Below are 6,492 nucleotides of genomic sequence, written 5' to 3'. Positions count from 1 at the left end.
GCATCTCCCGCACTTGCGGCTTCAACGCCGCAGCCTCGGCCTTGGCTCTCTCAAAGAAGGACTTCCTTTTCGCGTCCTCCCTAAGTTTTCTCTCAAAGACGGACGCCTCTTGACCTCCGCCTTGGCCCTCTTAGCCTCCTTGTTCGCCGCGTCAAGTTCCGGCCTTAGCCGCTCGAGCGTGGGGCGCCTCACCATGGTCTCCTCTTGCTCCATAATGTGGGAGCCGGCTGGCCGAGCCCACTTCGCCACCTCTTGGATATTTTTGCACCCTCCGCCACAAGCTCGCCGGGGGAAATCTTCTGAGGTAGGGGAGCGACGGCGACAATTCTATCACCCGCCTTCTCAGGCTGCTTCTCCAATTGCCGCACGGTGAGAACGACGGCTGCCGACGGTTGATCTACAAAAAGTCAATTAAAACATCCGTGTCAGTATACATGGACATATCGGAAAGCCGCTCGTCAGGAACGCCCAATGAGCCGGCTGAGTTTGAGCCATAGGATAAATCGGTACCAGGCTTGGACTTCTTTGTCGGAGGGCCCATTTCCTTGCGCCCTCGGTAGCGTAGCGGCAACAACAGCAGCAGCAGCGGGGTGGACCTTTTCCTCTTAAGGACGAGGGAGATCCCTCCGCATCGTAGTCCTCCCCGTTGGTGATGTCAACGATCTCCACCGTCTCCTTCTGGACTGAAGGGATGGAAGGTGGAACGGATGTCGACGCCGTCGCCGCCGAAGGCTTTGTTTTCCGCATTCGACGCGGCATCTTACTAGCCACCCTCGCCTGGGCCGCCTCCACATTCAGGCCTTTAAGCTGCTGATCCATCAGGTCATTCGGTGACGTCCTGCGATCACGGGCCAGAGCCTTAGGGTGCAAATCAGCAACGGTCTTGTCCTTGTGCAGCCCCATCCTCTTAAGAATATCCTCGGACAGGTCCGCGCCAAAATGATCTGCAAAAGAAGCAAAGCAAGAGTTAAGCAAGGAATGAACCAAAATTCAAAACAGACAGAAACATTGAGAGCAGTCATGGGCCTCACACCGACCCCACTCACCCTGCGCCAGGGCTTCGGTATGAGAGGTCCGACATGGCAGAGCGACTCATCCCGAAGGATGATCTCATCGGGGATCCATCTTTTCGACACCCCACTCTTGTCCGTCTCAAAGAGCCTCATCGCCAGCCTCTCATCCTCGTTAAGAGGGACCTTGTCGGCGTCCATCTTAAGCTTTTTCCGTTTAACCCATCTGTCATGCTCCGCCTTAGTCTCGCACCGCAAATTAACTTGGTGCTGGAAGGACCGGGGGAGCGGATAGTCATCCGGCACCTCAATATACACCCAACGATCTTTCCAGTCTTTACTAGAAGACAGCTTATCAACGGAGACGAAACCCGGCTCCATTTGCACGTTGTACCATCCGACGCGACCGGAAAATGACGGCCGAAGGTGGTGAAGCCGACGGAATAAATTAACCGTTGGGACCTCTCCCTTAAAGAGACAGAGCCAGACGAAGCCGACTATGGTCCTAACAGCCAACGGGTGAAGTCAAGTCATTAACGACGACGTTCATGGCCCTAATGATGGCCATAACGTAATCATTCAATGGAAACCGAGCTCGTACTCCAGTGCCGCATATATACGCCGGTGCAACCCGGTGGAGGGCAACAGATGGCCTGACCCCTCTCAGGGATAACAATTTTGTATCCCCTGCCAAAGTAGAAATGGCCCTCGAAAAATGTCTCGCCGGAACAACGGGCGAACTTATGGGTCCAAGTACGGTCAGGGCCGACCTTACAAGGTTCGCCGTGATCCATGACGTACTGCCTCCCCTCATTAGGGTGAGCCCTTTCAGCATCATCACCAAAATCATCTCCGTCGTCATCAACATCATCATCATCCTCCCATTCCTCCAAAATTTGAGGATCAACTTCAGGAGAAGGAGACCTCGGACCCCCGGACCTTAGTGGGACGGCGGCCGGCCTCCCCTTCATCCGTCCCAGGACGCGACGGGAACCCCGGCGCAGGGTTACTAGGTCCGGCCTCAGTAGAAGACATGGTAGCAACAGTTATTCAACAAAATAAGAGATCGAGAAAAGTTTGTTTGTTTACCTTGAAGAAAAACACTAGCCAAGGTAATGACACTGAAGATTAGAAAAGAGAAAAAAAAACCCTTGGAAATTTGGAGGAAAGAAAATTTTAAGAGAACGAAATTGGTGCCCAATTTCAAAGACTAATTGCCCTATTTATAGGAAAAAGCCCATGAAGAAGGACCCATCAGGGCACAGCCCATGAAACGTCAGCCAATCAGCAATCAGAAACGTGTCAGACATGCAGCCACGGAATGTCAATCGTTGCAACAGTTGAATGTCAATCAATGCAACAGTGACCAAGCGTCTTCAACACGCCACTTCACATCTCTCTGCCTGTTCATCTTCCTCGGCAAAATCCTAAGTATCCGTTTCTCCGCCGGCCAAATGATCAACCAAGCCAGAAAGCACCGGCCAGGGGGCAATCAGAAACAACCTAAGACTCTCCACCCTGGTCTCGGCCCGGCGTCATTGCCTTTTCCACATCGGATGTCCATTACACAACCATGTGGAGGGGGGATATGGTACGGCCTAAGCGAGTCACGCCGAGGTAGAAGAAGCGGAAGGCGTAAAATTTTCACTTGCGCGAGAATATACGCTCGGATACATCGGAGCCCATACCACGGCATAGACTACGCTGGGGGCAAATTGATGGGGCATATTCTGCACCCGCCGACCAAGTCAACACATTGAGCAAGGTCAAAGATATCCACAAAGAAGTCAACGGTTTAGACAAATTTAACCAAGCGAGGCACATCGGCTGTCGATGGGTCCCGGCCGGGCAACCAACCAAATGGGGCACACATCCGCGAACTCATATCCAAGACCCCTCGGCGGTGGGTCAACAGGGCCCGCCGGCCTGCCATAGGTCCCTCGGCTGAGGGGTAGATCAGTCTTTCCACCTGCTAGCCACTTGGCCACTTGGCCACTACGTGACAAAAGGTGAAAGTCTATAAATACTCCTCTACTCTCATTGAGTAAAGGATCGACAATTTAACCTAAGAATCACTATTCATCTGGTAATATCTTCCTTATCTCTCTACAATACGTACTTTGCCAAGTAACAACCACTTACCTCTCTAAGTTACTGACTTGAGCGTCGGAGTGAGTTCGCTCGGTCCAAAGCCGAGCCCTCAGTTTGCTCATCGTTTCAGGAGACCGCAAGGAGGATTCAACTAAAGACGTCATTCTACAAGCACGAGGGGTAACATATAACTGCTCTGGAATTACACCCGGAACAGTTGTAATACTTACAAATGGTGGTATAGTCTATTAATCGGTGCGCATGAACAGGTTGGAAATTTAGGAAATGGTAGGTTATTAAAATGAGTAATTGTCGGGTGTACGATCATGATCTCTAGAATGTTAATTAACTTTGTGTCTGATGACAAGGTCACAAGGGTGTACTAATAATGTACTCTCTACGTCTCGATCAATTGTTTACCTATTTTATATTGGAATGTCTCAATTAATTGTTTACTTTTTTATTTTAGAAATGCCTTTGATAAATAACTTGATCTTTCATTGTTATTTATTAAACTAATCCACTTGTCATCCAATAATTAGTTCATTTCTCTTTTATTGGTTTTTTTTTGTCAAAATCAAAAATAAACAAAATGACCGGAACGAAAGAGTGGTAGTTGACTAGTGTTGCCATGTTGGTAATTAATTTGCTTGATGACATCATTTTTTGTAAAGATTGTGATTTGTGAATGTTCTCTTAAGATAGTTTCAAATCGATAGATTCATGCGGCCACGCCTATTGAATTGTTCTTTTATTTGTGTAAAAGATTGTCGTAAGGGCAAATATGATGCTGACGTGACTTGAACCAAAGTTATGAGTAGCTAAGCACCACCCCTCAATATACCTATCGGAATATTAAAGTTGATCTCTGGCAAACAAGTGTTATCGTCCAAATGTTGGTACACAATGACAACTCATAAAATCAAGCTAAGCGATCTAATAAGAGTGCAATTGTGTACCGTTCTCAAAATGCTTATTACGTTTATAATTTGAAAAGAACGCAATTCAACAAGTACTCGGTGTATAAATATAAGAAAATATGAGTAAAACGTTAAATCGGATAAAGACGGTATTATAGTAAATCGGATCAAGACGGTATTAAATCGGTTCAAGTTTAACGAAACCAATGCAACATTTTGAAAACAATTCCAGACCAATCCCTTTGAACGGTAGCCAAGTCACTGACCACTACATCAGGGAATTGACGGGCCTTAGACTTAGCTGCATCATCACAAATACTAAGCAGAGTTAATATCTCTTGAACGTGTCCTTCGGTACCTCTGAAATCCCTCTTATCCGCGCTTGCTCCAGCTTCGATAACCGGTCTTTGAATAACAGCCTCGACTTTATTGAGGCAGACCGTCAAGGCTTCCTTTAATGCGGGCTCTGTAGTTTTTTGAACATTTGCAAGCAAGTCGGAGTGCAGTGCGCCTACAGCCCGAGCACCACATGTCATGACTGCTTTTAGTACACCGAGATCTGTTGAGACGTTACGGCCAGCAACAAAGTCTACACAATCACAGCATTCTTTGTAAAAGTCTGTTGTTCGACAGTACATTATTATTAGATCAGCATCTCCGTGTGCTAACTGTAGATTTTGTAAACAAATGGTCGAGAGGAATAGAGCTAGAATAGTTTGTGCTGTTTTGGAGTGCATTTTGCAGGGAAAACAAATATCAGATATTAGTGTTTTTCTTAAGAGATGGTTCAATTGAATATGCTTCTGCAGTACAGTGTCGGGTTTTATATAAAACAAATTGCATCATTTAATATCAAATCAAGAATGTGTTTCTATATAAACGCAATTTGATTGTATGTACACAGATGATATTATTCTTAAGTTGGTAAGAAACGATTTTATTTTTCCCCTATACGGTTGAATTGAATATGCTTATGCAATGTCGGGTTTTATATAAAACAAATTGCATCATTTAAAATCAAATGTTTCTTTGTAAATGCGATTTGATCATATGTATATGGATGATACTATTCTTAAGTTGGTAAGAAACAATTTTATTTTTTTCCCTAGACAGTTTATATGATAAATTTATGAGAAAGGGAAGAATCGCATACATTCATTGATAAAATGAGAGTATGATAACTATATTTAGAAATTACAATTACCATAACGAAAAATAATTCCTATAACAAGAAGATAATACAAAGATCAAATACTAAAGGACAATGTATTTGCCTAACTGTCTAAACTTAGATACAGTCATATAGAGTACCACTACCTATGTATCTCGTCTCTCTATAGATAGTAATAAATGAATAAGTTAATAGGTTTAAGATTTAAACCATTTTGGGAAAAGAGTGATTTGTAATTAGGGTTTCTTATCGTGAGTTAAGATCGAGTCTTTGTGAGCATGGTTTAAAATTCATAGTTGAGACAATATTATAACTCCAAATCACATTGTCCACTAAAATGTCCATTTGATGACTGTTTGGGAGTCGACTCGAAAGCTTAAAGTTTGCCTATGATCATCCAAACTCGGTTCACGTTCATAAAATTTCCGACTCAACAAATATTGAACACTTGAGACACGTTTGATCATCATCTCGATTCAAGCATTGCAACTATTGGGTAGATTTACATGCCTGATAATAGGGATGTCATTGGGGTGGGGCGGTGGTGGATATAGGCTCCCCCGTACCCGTACCCGCCAAGCAATTCTCAAACCCGTACCCGCCCCACCACCCATGGCGGGTACAAGTTTTCATTCCCGTCCCCGCCCCGTCGGGTGAGAATCTAGACCCGTACCCGCCCCATTTACCCACCAACCAACTATGGCATAATTTTTTCGATACTTTTTTTGGATAAAATGTAGTTTAATTACTATGAATTTCCTCAAAATTTTATTTTTATATTTCTAGTTTAATATTTTCCATAAAATTTAATAAAGAACATTATAATAAGTCATAATAAAATATATATTTTTTAGTGATTGGCTGGTATGCGGGTATTAGGTGGGTATGGTGTAAAACCCATCCCCGCCCCACCCCCCATGGCGGGTGGAATTTTTGTACCCATACCCGCCCTACTACCCGCAAAAGCTCTACCCATAACCGCCCCAACTAGGGCGGGTGCGGTACCCACTTTTACCCTCCCCGCTGACATCCCTACCTGATAATATATGACATGAGAAATACATGTACAGACTACAGATACACTAGAAAAACTTAACTGATTTGGAGAGGTGCGCCAGGCCCAAGCAGTAGTGCAACGCATGGGCGACGCGTGAAGGCCCAGATAGCAAGCTATCTTGATGGACCTCCCCTCTTAAAAAATAAATTTAATATCGTGTGAACCAATGGTCCACATATCAGATATTAAACTGATAAGAACAGATACTACACTTGATCTTAGCCAAAAGGCCGAGAAAGGTAT

At 44.7% G+C, this 6,492-nt stretch overlaps 1 non-coding gene across 1 annotated transcript; it reads right to left on the bottom strand.

Annotated features, from left to right (window-relative positions):
• Window positions 1-6,296: 6,296 nt before the first annotated feature.
• On the bottom strand, window positions 6,297-6,492 carry LOC141654240 (U2 spliceosomal RNA). Its single transcript, XR_012547803.1, has one exon. It is a non-coding gene; the product is annotated as a U2 spliceosomal RNA (small nuclear RNA).

This window comes from Silene latifolia, chromosome 4 (genome assembly GCF_048544455.1).
Source record: "Silene latifolia isolate original U9 population chromosome 4, ASM4854445v1, whole genome shotgun sequence".
NCBI lineage: Eukaryota > Viridiplantae > Streptophyta > Magnoliopsida > Caryophyllales > Caryophyllaceae > Silene > Silene latifolia.
This window is presented reverse-complemented; position numbering and strand designations above follow the sequence as displayed.